At 45.5% G+C, this 13,102-nt stretch overlaps 1 long non-coding RNA gene across 1 annotated transcript; it reads right to left on the bottom strand.

Moving 5' to 3' along the window:
- Window positions 1–6,862: 6,862 nt before the first annotated feature.
- Window positions 6,863–8,755, bottom strand: LOC148515369 (uncharacterized). The gene is made up of 2 exons (XR_015879415.1): window positions 8,429–8,755; window positions 6,863–7,097 (listed from the first exon to the last, which is right to left on the bottom strand). It is a non-coding gene; the product is annotated as an uncharacterized LOC148515369 (long non-coding RNA).
- Between the last annotated feature and the right edge of the window lie 4,347 nt (window positions 8,756–13,102).

Genomic DNA, 13,102 nt, shown 5'->3' with positions numbered 1-13,102 from the left:
CTAGAATCCCTGTATCCAATCACGTCCCCTGCTCCAGTAGAAATCCATGACATATGTAGAAAAAAAAAAAAAAACACCTATTCCTAGAGTAGATTACATCCTCTTTATTCCAAGTAGGCATTCACGATGTTCTTAATACAATAAAGCGAAATGTCCCGATCCACAATCTAGGACAGTACTTTCCGAATGACAGCTCAGCTGCGGCACTTCTGTATAGAAAGCCCGGTGCTGACCGTTCATTGACAGAGAGGTGAGCCTCCGCATCTCTCAGCTAATAAACTGCTCCCACCATTGAAGTCAATGGTGGGGAACCGCTAGGTAACCTGATCTGAACCTTCAGGGGAATTGCTATAAAAGGACATCAACCAACCATATCCAAGAACTTCGACACCTGCTCCTTGGGGACACCACCTGCAGAAATGGAGGGGTCTTTTAATACAGAAACCTTTGCAAATGCATTGAAATGGAAAGAAGCTTAACAAAGGAATTCTACATGATTGTCACACTTCTAAGCTGGTATTGGCTGTGTTTCCATAGGCAATTTCCTGCCTCTCTCCAACATGCCCTGCCAGTTTTAATATATACGTTAATGCAGGTATTCCCAAACTGAGGGGGTGATTCAGCACGGATCATAATTGCAAAGCTGCACACAGGGAGATTTGTAATTACGTCCTTGCTATTATGCAAATGCAGATGAGGTGTATGACACCCCCTGCTGCATTTGCGGTCGCAAGCTGTCATCACCATTCGTGGTCGACAGAGGACAGCGCCAGGCCGCCAGCCAGCTAAGTAAGCTTCAGCTTACTCAGGCTGGCCGGCTTGTGAGCCCAGGACATTGTGTCAGACGACGCAGTACCTGGGCTTGCCACTCCCAGGAAACGGGGCGGACAAGCCCCCGCTTTCAGGAATACCGGCCAAACCCACAGCGCCTCTTAAATGCCTAGAAGGGTATGCGTGAGCCTGCGCAGAACCCATTCTGCACACTCTCAGAATATGTCCTGCGCACGCACAGAGTCCTGATAATCGGAAATCTGCAATCAGCTGAATCAGGCCTTGAATCCTCAAAGCACCCTAACTGTTCAGCTTTTAAGACAATCCATACTTGTGCGTAGATGGTATAATCAAACTGACTGAAGTACTAATTAAGTCACCTGTGCTTAAGTATGGATAGCCTAAAAACCTGGACAGTTGGGGTGCCTTGAGCATGGAGTTTGAAAACCACTGCCTTCATAGCTAAACTATGACATGCTGGTATGTGTACTTCCACAGCAACTGGAGTGCCACAGGTTGCCTGAACATGGCAACAACTGACTGATGTTGTTCCTGATGAAGTATGCAACCTTTTGAGCAAAACGCTTATGTTTCTATCCATGGGGTCCCTAAGAGGATCCTCACCTTCAAGATAAATGATAGTTTTGTCACACATGCCAGCTATGGTCATATCTACCCTAGGGACTGAACTCATTTGTGCATTTCCTCATCTGATCATAAACATTTTTGCTTTATTCATATATGTTTGAGCAACATAGAGGTGTATTCAATATGAAACGTAAACTTCGCCGTCTATGCGTGTTGAAGTTTTCGATGCACATCGGAGCTTTTGCCGGTAAAAAAGTATTGCGCGCGCCGATTATACCCGGATTCAATATGAAATCAGCGAAAACTTCGCTTTCTTTTGGGAAATCACCGTAACACCCCCAAAAAGATGCTCTGACATGGGGGATCACTCTGGATACCCCCGATTAGCCCTGCTGAAGGTTTTTGGGGTCTTTAAATGGGCTCAACAGCTGCTATTTTGGGGATTTGGGAAGGTGGTGAAGAATAGTATTTAGAAGGTTTTTTTGCAGAAAATAAGTAGTCCCAGCAAATTTTTGGTGCTTGAAAATGGGGGTGAGCATATTTAAAAGTTGCTAAAGTGAAGTTTTAAAAAAAAACATGAAAGATCCACCTGCCGAAAACACCTGCAATGACAAAAACACTTGAGGACCCCCCCTAGATTGTAGTTCGCTAGTTTTTAGCTTTGTACCCCCCAATTTTTTTTTTCACCCCCAAAATGAAAGTGCATTTTTTGGGGTCTTCTGAGGTCTTTTTTTAAACATTTTTGACAGTTTACCTTTGGGGGACTGTCTGAAGGTTGCAGGGTGGTTTCCAAAGTGTTGCACCCCAAAACCCCAATTCTGCACTTTTTTTTCGCCACCCATTCCTTAGTGATACTTTTTCGCAGGGTCAAATGCAATATACTTTTCGCAACCGGCAAAAGTTATCAAATTGAATACGGTGTAAAAGTAAAAGCGGCGAAAATGACGTCATCCGAGCAAAAACATCGCAGAAACTGCGTTTCTGCTCCATATTGAATACCCCTAATAGTCTAAAGCTGGGAGGCACTAGTAGATATGTCATCTGATGCGGCAAATCGGACGACATATCGTCGACATTGGGCAATGTCTATGTTGTAGACGATGCGCGCAGTCAGCAGCATGGCCCCTGATGTTGCGCCGGCGCTTCAGGCATCAAGTGTGTACACACTTGCTGATGCCAGCATGCCCGCACAACACATCATTCAGTGTGTACCCAGCATAAACGTCATTATTACTTCCTAAGTTTCAGTAAAATCATTAATAGAGCAGTATTCTAAAATCCTCAGAGAAGAGCATTCTGACTGGGAATAAATTTATATATACAGTACCAATCAAAAGTTCGGACACCTTCTCATTCAGTGGTTTTTATTTATTTAAATTATTTTCAACATAGTAGATTAATACTGAAGACATCAAAACTATGAAAGAACACATATGGAATTATGTTGTAAACAAAAAAAGTGTAAAACAAATCAAAATAGGTTTCATATTTAAGATTCCTCTAAGTAGCCCCTTTTGCTTGGATGACAGCTTTGCACACTCTTGGCATTTTCTCAATCAGCTTTATGAGGTCATGTCTCCTGGAATGGTTTTGAATTAACAGGTGTGCCTGGTCAAGAGTCAATCTGTGGAATTACTTGCCTTCTTAATGTGTTTGAGACCATCAGTTGTGTTGTGCAGAGGTAGGGTTAGTACACAGTGGACACCACTATTTGACTACTGTTGTAATCCATATCATGGCACCAACCACTCAACTTAGTAAAGAGAAACTACAGTCCATCATTACTTTAAGACATGAAGGTCAGTCGATTTCGAAAATTTCAAGAACTTTGAATGTATCCTCAAGTGCAGTTGCAAAAACCATCAAACGCTATGATGAAACGGGCTCTGATGAGGACCGCCCCAGGAAAAGAAGACCAAGAGTTACCTCTGCTGCAGAGGATAACTTCATTAGAGATACCAGCCTCCGAAACCACTACTTAACAGCACCTCAGATTAGAGACCACAAAGTCTTCACAGAGTTCAAGTAGCAGACAAATCTCAACATCAACTGTTCAGAGGAGACTGCGTGAATCAGGCCTTCATGGTCGTATTGCTGCAAAGAAGCCACTACGGAGGATGAACAACAGAATTGTTTGGGACAAGGAATGGACATTAGACCAGTGGAAATCTGTACTTTGGTCGGATGAGTCCAAATTTGAGATTTTTGGTTCCAACAGTCGTGTCTTTGTGAGATGCAGAGAAGGTGAGCGGATGGTTTCTGCATGTGTGGTTCCCACTGTGAAGCATGGAGGTGGTGTGGGTTGCTTTGCGGGTGATTTATTCAAAATTCAAGGCACACTTAACCAGCATGGCTACCACAGCACCATGCCATCCCATCTGGTTTGCACTTACTGGGACCAGCATTTGTTTTTCAACAAGACAATGACCACCAAACACACTTCCAGGCTATGTAAGGGCTACTTGACAAAGAAGGAAAGTGATGATGGAGTGCTGCGTCAGATGACCTGGCCTCCACAATCACCTGACCTAAACTCAATTGAGCTGGTTTGGGATGACTTGGACCACAGTGTGAAGGAAAAGCAGCCAACAAGTGCTCAGCACCTCTGGGAACTCCTTCAAGACTGTTTGAAAACCATTCCAGGAGACTACCTCATGAAGCTGATTGAGAGAATGCCAAGAGTGTGCAAAGCTGTCATCAAAAGCAAAAGTGGTCTACTTTGAGGAATCTAAAATATAAAACATTGATTTGTTTAACACTTTTTTGTTTACAACATAATTCCATATGTATTCTTTCATTATTTTGACGTCTTCAGTATTAATCTATGGTGAAAATAATTTAAATAAAACAAAAATCATTGAATGAGAAGGTGTGTCCAAACTTTTGACTGGTACTGTATATATATATATATATATATATTTATTCCACACACGCACATGTGTGGAAAGTTACCATATTTACCCCCTAACGTAGTGATCATCCACAGAAAACAAAGGATTCTGTAATTATGTTGCTGTACTATGTTCTTTTTCCTCAGCACTGGCTCTACAAGAGAATGGAAGTAAGGCACACTATCACTATCCCAGTATAGTAACATAATAAATCGTAACCCCAGCGACGGGGCATGCCTTGAGTGTGTACTTTTCAGCTGTTTTTGGTTACAGTTAAGCTCCAACCCATTTCCATCTGCTAATCCTGCCACAGAATTCCGAGAACTGGAAAAACTTATGCCGTTTCTCCAGATTTGGGGCTTTCCAAAGATACAAAATGCATGAAGATATAGATAGATAGAGATAGAGATATATATATATATATATATCTCTAAGGACCATATTAGCAGCAATGCTGTAATTGTATTTAATATGTTTTCACATGTATGCATTTGCTATAGGACTGTAATATGCAATACTATAGAAAATAAAAGGATTGCCAAAAGAATGTGCTCCCTGATGTTAGAAAGAAGCAAATAGCTGCCACATGAGAATTCTTCTGGACACAGGTTGCAATTGGCATCCTATCAGTTAATAAGCAGTCACACACATACTCTGCGCAGTTGGGTATGGGAGAATGGCAGCCGGGATGCTGGCTCTCAAAATACAGACAGCGACATCTCAATGCTCAGAATCCCAACAGGGGCTTAGTAAGTGTTCTAACCCTCCCCCCTTCAAGCCCTTACCCTCCCTTCCTGCATCCTAACCCTCCCCATTAGTGCCTACACCCCCACCCGTCTGCAGCCTAACCCACACCACAGTGCCTAAACTTAAATATACACCCTCCCCTAGCAGCTAACCTGGCCTGCTATACTTACGTTCGGGATGCCGGCTGTCGGGAAACCGGCATTGACATCTCAACTGATGTCAGTATTCCGGTGCTGATGTTCTGGCCGCAGGTCAGGATTCCAGCACCGGGACTGCAACTGCCAGCCTCCCGTGCGGTGCTCACCTAACTACATCCCACTCTGGGCATAGACCCATTCAGCACATGCACAATTGGATAGTATGACTGGAACTGCAGAGCCAGATGCAAACAGAATTGTATTAATGTTTTGGAGCGAGCAGTCAGTATAATGGATTAATGATTCTAGGACCTAAGTAAAGCATAATATAACATAGGATACACACGTGTAAAAAAAAAAAAAAAAAAAAAGTGTAGAAGTACTTTTAAGTATTAAAAATTACACAAGGTATTGTACCTTCTATGCTGTTTTATATTCTACTTGTAGTTTTGGAACTGCCCATACACCGCTATACTTACTTTGTGATGTGTCCATTGCTGGCCGTTGAAGCTACTGGGGGGCTGCCCACTACACACATTGACATGACATGCATCCCGAATTATATACGTGTGCATGACTGAAGAATATGCAGTTAATCTAACAATCTGTGTTTGCTTAGCACTTGATACGGGTTGGGTATGAAATCCCAACAGCCAGAATCCCGACAACCATAGGAACAAACGGTAAGAGTTATCCTAACCCTCTCCCTGGTGCCTAAGCCTAACCTCCCCCCTAATCCTAAAACTCCCTTCCTGGTGCCTAACCCCCAACCACTTACCTTCGGGATGCAGACGGTCGGGATACCGCCTACATACATAATGGTGGGTTACTTCACACATTTGTTGAGATGAGATGGAATAGAGATAGAGATATATCTCTATCTCCGAAATGGTAGAAGGAAAAAAGCCACATGAATCATTTATGAACAATATAAAATGTTTACCTCCTAATTATGTTACATGAATCATGTTGTGCTTATCCCATGTCATTTATTGCCTTTGTGGGATTTTTTTATTTTGAAAAAAAAACATTTTAAAAATAAAAACTTACATGACAGCTCCCCCATACCTTGCTGAGTAACTTATTGATGCACCTGCTCACATCACTGTGCAGGTCTGGGGAGAACCAATTGGAAATATTCCAGTTAATCTTCAGTTGTTCAACTATTCTGGCCAGCTCTCACATTGCCGACTCCGAGACATTACCTTCACCTGTCACATGACTTTCCATTACTGGTAATACAGCTGAAACTGGAAAAAGGCAGCCGCAGATAAGCTGTTTCAGGCCAAGACAGGACCATGCCAGAGCTATACTTTATACTAGAAAACTAAACTCAACATGTCAAAAAGGAATTCAGACATCTGATTAAAGCTGGTTATACATTAGACAACCTGTGTACCTGACAGATGCGATGGAAGACATATCATGTGGTCAGTACACCACGCAATTTGGTGAACGGCCGCACAATACATAATTTCCCTGCCGCATCCACATGCATGACAGTCTGTCACATCTTCAAGTTGAGCAGCATGCAGGGCGGACCTAAAGATGTGACAGACGCGGGAACGAGCCTAGTGCATACACAGTTGACCATTTGTTGTTTTCCGATCCGTTGGAATCGGGAAATCGTTCAAAATGTCATCCAATGTGTAGCCAGTTTAACGAGGATGGTCCCTTTGTTTTTCAACTTCTGCTAATGAGATATTGGAAGAAAAAACAATTACAAGATTTGTTGTAGGATTGTAAACATTTTTTAATGTAACAGACTGCTAGATCACAAGTAACTGTGCGTTTAGTACCAGCGTACCGCTGTAACCTCAACCATGCTGGAAGTGAAATGCGGTAAAGTTGGTTGGAGTGTTCAGAATTAGTCCCTCTTTTTATATTCTTCCAGGTTGGCCAGGATCCAACCAGATGGTATCAGGAAGCAGGCCATAAATGTACTGAGACCAATAACAGTGTCCTGTAATATAGAAAAACTGTTAGGTCGTCACCTACAATACATCAGACTTATTCTGGTCAGTAAGGATAAGAATAGGAGTATACTTCAACAGAAGTTTCCATTTTCAACAGCTATACGACAAATCCCAACATGCTTTCAACACAGCCATACGCACATATAAAAAATAAATAGATATCTATCTAATCTATATCTCTCAAATAGTTATAAGAACAAAGTAAACAAAGCTGTCAGATCCTACAGAAAGGCTTAACAATGTTTATGATATTAATACTATTCAAGTCAGTTTCCAAAACAGTAATCCAAGAACTAGCCAGGGGTTCCCTATATTAAGTCGACAAAGTTAACATGAGAAGGAAACGGTCATAATGTCAACAAAACATGTCAACATCGTCACAATGTTAACAATCGAGTTCTCGGGTGTGCCTAACACCATAGCCTAACCCTGACGACATTTTCATTGTCATCTCATAAGTGGACATTTTGGCCATGTCAACATTTGTAAGAGGTCGACATTGTGACTACTTACCCTAGCCAGACCACTCTAACTTAGGATCTCGTAAATGGCTTCCTATACAGCACTCAGGTGTCTGATAACCTGAACCACCACTTATGGTGCGTACACACTGGGCGATTAAAGTGGACGACTGAACGATAACGATATCGTTATCGTTCAGTCGTCCACTTTATCGTCCATTTTTAACACAAAAAAGATGAACGAAGACGACGACGCGCGTTCCCGCGGGTCGTTCGTCATCCTCGTTCATCGGGCTGACATGCAGGCCAACCTGACGACCTCGTCAGGTTGCTGCATGTCAGGGAATGGGTGAGAGAGCCCGGCGCTGAACGATATCGCTAATGATATTGTTCAGCGGCTGTGCTCAATGTCATGAACGACATTGAGCACAGCCTGCCGGGGACACACTAGACGATATCGCTCAGGGAGCATATCGTCTAGTGTGTACGCACCATTACATTACAGCTCATGAAGGAAACATGAGACCTGCAGCATAGCAGAATACACTACTACTGGTCTCTGCATCAAACCAACTTACTTCCCAGTTCCCACCTAGCCACTAGGCGAGAGCCACTAGTGCAGACTAGGATAACAGAACAACAAGGACAGTAAGCAGCTAATCAGTAGGCATAGGGCAGCCTGGCTTATTGTCACTGGTGTCATTTCCCAATGACCGGCCTCTGACTGTATGCACTGCAGTAATAGGAAAGCATTAGCTGATCAGTGCTGCAGAGCGCCGCACTCACCGCACTGCCAGACACAGGGCCTGTGGACTTTCTGGATGCATCCAGACTGCGGGAAAGGACCTGGAACTTACCATGGCGCTCAGCCCACCTTGGGACGATTTGGAAGCCAGACCCCTGCGGAAGATGACCTGGGACAGTCCGGTCACTCGGAACATTCGAGCCATGGCGGAGGACATGCTGCTCAATCACCCGGAACACAAAATATACGCAGCGGCAAGGTCGGCAAAATGAGAGGCGTCCACTGTATTCACTTTTATAACCGCCCAGTCACATGACTGGGAAGGGGCTGTGCTATTGGATGCTACACGCTATACACTAGAGGCAAAAGTGCTGAACTACAGACACCATTTTACGAGTCATCTGATCGCTGTGCAATTTGTGCTACACTGCACTGCAGCTGCTTGCCGTCACTGAGCACAGAACGGATATTAGGCGCATTTATTACAGTTGCTTGCATTTTGATTCACCAAAGTATAGCAACCAATTAGACATTTGCTGTGTTGTTTAACTTGCTCCAGACAAATAAGGACTATCTGCCAAATGGCTTTTAGATACCGTACATTTGATTTAGGCTTTATGTGAGTGTAACTGTAATTTAGGACGTACTGTACACATAAGAAGGTTTTATGCTACAAAACTTTGTATTGGGCTTATAAATAATGGGTGCAGGGTGTGCACTGGTGCAGGGGGGCCCACACTGCACACCCTGCACCCATAGGTAATTATTATCTTTTATTTTTATGGCGCCACAAGGGTTCCGCAGCGCCTTGCAAAGTGCACAAACATTTGAACAAAACAAGAAAACACTGACATACTGTACAAGACATTGCAGGACAAGTACATGATATATAAACATTTGGAGTATAGAGTAGATAACGATGTAAGTAAAGGATGAAAAATACATGAGGTAAGAGGGCCCTGCTTGTGAGAGCTTACATTCTAAAGGGGGGGGGAGGGGCAGACAGACAGAGGCAACACAGAAGGGGTAGATAGTGAGGAAGGAGCATGGAGCAGTGGGTTAGGATTTTTGTCGCGGAATGTGTATAAGATGACCTTGTGTTATGTCAAAATGAAGTTCTTCATTCATCTATATGACAAAAATAGATTTTATTTGTGTTATTTGCATAAGAAATGTACAAAATAAAGTAGTTTGCCCTTTAATTTTAGTCTGTTAAATTTTAGCATCTAAATACATCCAGCTAAAAAGTGGCTATTATGGGACTGTCCTGCCATCCTAAGAGTGAGTACTATAGTCCCGGATGCTGGATGCTATGCCATGCTCCTGTGAGTGGGTACTTCTTACATGCTAGGCCCACCCACAGAGAGGTGCAGCCATGCCCAACATGCAGTGGCCATGCCCCCTCCAGGGGGGCACCCCCGGGATGTTGCTATACTCTGGTCCAGGATTTCTCATGGCAGCCCTAGAGGGGACCAGCAGAGACAGTAGGGAATAGGGCTTAGTGGTGGGATAGGAAGTCCATGGAGGGAGGGAGGTAGTTAAGAGTTAAGAGTGGAGGAACAGGAATGGTGGTTGAGAGAAGTAGAGGGTTGTAAGGGAGACTGGTGAGAGAAAAAAGGTGGAACAGCAAGTGAAGGAGACTAGAGGGGGAGGATAGTGGTGGAAGAAGTAGGTAAAGCAGAGGATTATGTAGATACTGAATAAGGGGGGCGATTGAAGTAAAGGTGTTCATGCTGTGGTAATAAGTGAGGTGAAAAATGGAGTGGCGGCTGTGTGATGTAGGGTCAGTGTGGATAAATGTGGTTAGATGTTCAAAATACAGGTAAAGGAACAGTGCTGCTAATGTATGAGCGCAGCTCCAAAAGTGAAATATAAAGAGAAGTAGGTGAGTAATGGGTACAGGGATTAGTTACTAAAATAAGGAATGTTAAAGTAGATAGTAGTGAAGCAGTGGAGAGAGGCATTACAGTACAAACAGGATTTTCAGTAGCATGAATGCACAAATGACAATGTACAGACTACAGAGCCAATCTAGTAAAAGATATTTTAAACAACAAGAGCAATCAGTAAGGGCAGCACTTGAAATGTTTAAGCAGGGAGTGTAGTAAAGAGTTTCCTGGATATACATACAGCAGCTGTTAATGATGGTGAACTGGCTTATTCCCACAAGTATGTTTGTAGTCCTTCAGAAAGTGTTCTGGATTTCAGGATGTTCTCTTTCAGTTTTCCTCCAGCATAACTCCGTCATAGTTATTAAATTGTAAGTACACTTATAATCTAACACTTTGAAATTAACACTAACTTTAGCAGCCAAAGGCTTTAGCAGCCTAACAGATCACCCAATTACACTTACCTCTCCGCCGATTTCCAAAGTGCTGCTCCGCAGCGCCGGATCGGCGATGTAGAGCAGCAAACACTCACTGGGAAAATTGCGGCAGCCATTTACCCAGTGATCTGCGCATGCTCAGAAAGGATATTCCCGGGAAAGTAGGCGCGGGTGCCATTTTGCCGGAGTCCGGCGCATGCGCTGTAGATTCTGGATTATAGGCAGGGTGACAGAGGCGGTAGTCCCGGGGCCCCTACACACTGTGCCCGGCCCCCGGCTACACATCCCCCTGATTAACTTTTTTTTGTGGACCTGCCGTGGTCTGCGATTAAGCCCCGCCTCCAGAGCTGGCGCAGATGCTTCTTGTTGCTTACTGTAGGGTGGTCAGGTGGGATGAGGTTACGCATCTCTACTCTCTGGTCCTCCCCCTGATCGGCTTGTCAGTGCCTGTGATTATGGCTGGCCGCTGGCGTCCTGCTGCTCCCCGTCCGCACCTGGATCTCCATCGTCACAGGTAAAGTGTTTGGTCCCGCTCCTACACCTGATACCCTCTGCCCGCCTGTGTATACAGTGTCAGCGGGTAGTGAGACTTCCTTGTGTGCCCCTCAGTACAGCAACTACTCCAGTGTGGGGGTACAGGTGTGGTATATTAGTGGGGAAGGGTAATTCCCTGTGTGCACCCCACCAACCCACTGTGCCCATCTCACTTACACCCTCAGCCAGTACAGTCAGAGTGATCCCTCCTCATTCATCCCAGTGTTCCCCACTTCTAACCGTCTTATTGCCTCCTTCCCATCCTGCCCAGTGCCCTCCCATTCACAAAGTGTCCCCTCCATCCAGCCCAGTGTACCCCACCATCTCCCTGACCTCCCATCCCAGTTTCTCCCACTCTGCCAGCCCAATGTCTCCCCTCTTCCCTTCCCCAAGCACCTGACTGCCCCAACTAACTGCCCCACAGCAAGAACCCCCTCACCCAGTCCAGTCACAGTGTGTGTTCCCCATCTCACTGCTACGTTACCATCCAGCCTAGTGTGTGTATATATATACAACTTTTATTAATAGGGGCCCCCACCCATTTGTTGCCCAGGGGCCCCCATACACCTTAATCCGGCCCTGCATCCCACAATCCAAAAATATACTAGTAGTTGCAGTGGCGGGATGTAGTTATGTTGCGGCCGCCGGTCTCAATACCAACATTGTAATCCCGACAATGAATTTAAGATAGGTGTCAAAATACCGACGCCAATCTTAATCCCGATGCTGGAACTCTGAAGGACGCCAGCCCGAACGAGGTAAGTCTGGGGCGCCCTTAGCATTGGTAGCGGGGGGGGGGGGAGGGTTAGGTTTAGGGAGTGTAGCGGGGTTAGGATTTGGGGGGGAAGATTAGGGTTAGGCATCCCCTGGGAGAGTTAGGATTAGGGTGCGGTGAGGGGGGAAAGGTTTATGGAGCGTAGCGGGGTTGGGTTTTGGGGGGAGAGGTTAGGGTTAAGCACCCCAGGGAGGGTTAGGATTAGGGTGTGGTAAGGGGGGTTAGATTTAGGCACCCCTGGAGGGAGGTTAGGGTCAGGGCCGGCTCGAGGCATGTTCGACCAGTGCGGTCGAACAGGGGCGCCACCCCATAAAGGACGCACCCCTCCCAACAATCCCGATTTTTGGTGGGACAGTCCAGTTTTTTGGGCACTGCCCGCTGTTCCACCCGTGGGCCAAAGTCTCCCGCCGGTGGTCAGGAGGTTGAATCCCCCCACCTCTGCAGCGGTGCAGGCCCCGGAAAAAAGGAATGGATGCACGCAGCATCCATTCAGTGCAGTGAGAGGGCTGGGGGCAGCCCAGCTGCTGAAGGAGTGCTGGGCTCGGCCCCAGCCTGACGTTAAATTACCATCACTTGGGGGACGTGGCCTATGTTAATTAGGCCACTCCCTCTTTTGGAGGGGAGCAGCATCAGAGACCCTCTCAACACAGGGCGCCGCAACACCTGGAGCTGGCCCTGGTTATGGACCACTAAGGGAGGGTTGGGCGGGGGGAGAGGGTACCTGCCCTGTCGAGATCTTCTCCCTTCGGGCTGCCGGCGTCAAAATATGAACCGGCGGCTGTTCAGCCGCCAAGACTTAATACCAATTCCGCAGTGGCATACTTGCCAACCTTAGGTCTGCCCCCTGTGGGAAGGGGGGGAATGGTGGAGCTATAGAAGTGGGCAGTGCTGGGGGGTGTTATGCTTCGTGTCCCGGCACCTTGTAAAAAAAAAAAAAAACATTTGGTTATGATTAGACATTGATGAAGGTAAACCATCTGGTTCTCCCCTATTGATGGCAAAAGCATTCGACACCGACCATAAAACATCGATGATTATGAAACGTCGATGGCCATCCCTACCCCGATCCCACTAGACAATGTCGTGATTGTAAAGCAGTGTACAGTACAGGGTAGGGATGTGCAGGCTCGGATAGGTTCGAATTTGCACGC

This window comes from Taudactylus pleione, unplaced genomic scaffold (assembly GCF_031769625.1).
Source record: "Taudactylus pleione unplaced genomic scaffold, aTauple2 ptg000250l, whole genome shotgun sequence".
In the NCBI taxonomy this organism is placed as follows: Eukaryota; Metazoa; Chordata; class Amphibia; order Anura; family Myobatrachidae; genus Taudactylus; species Taudactylus pleione.
This window is presented reverse-complemented; position numbering and strand designations above follow the sequence as displayed.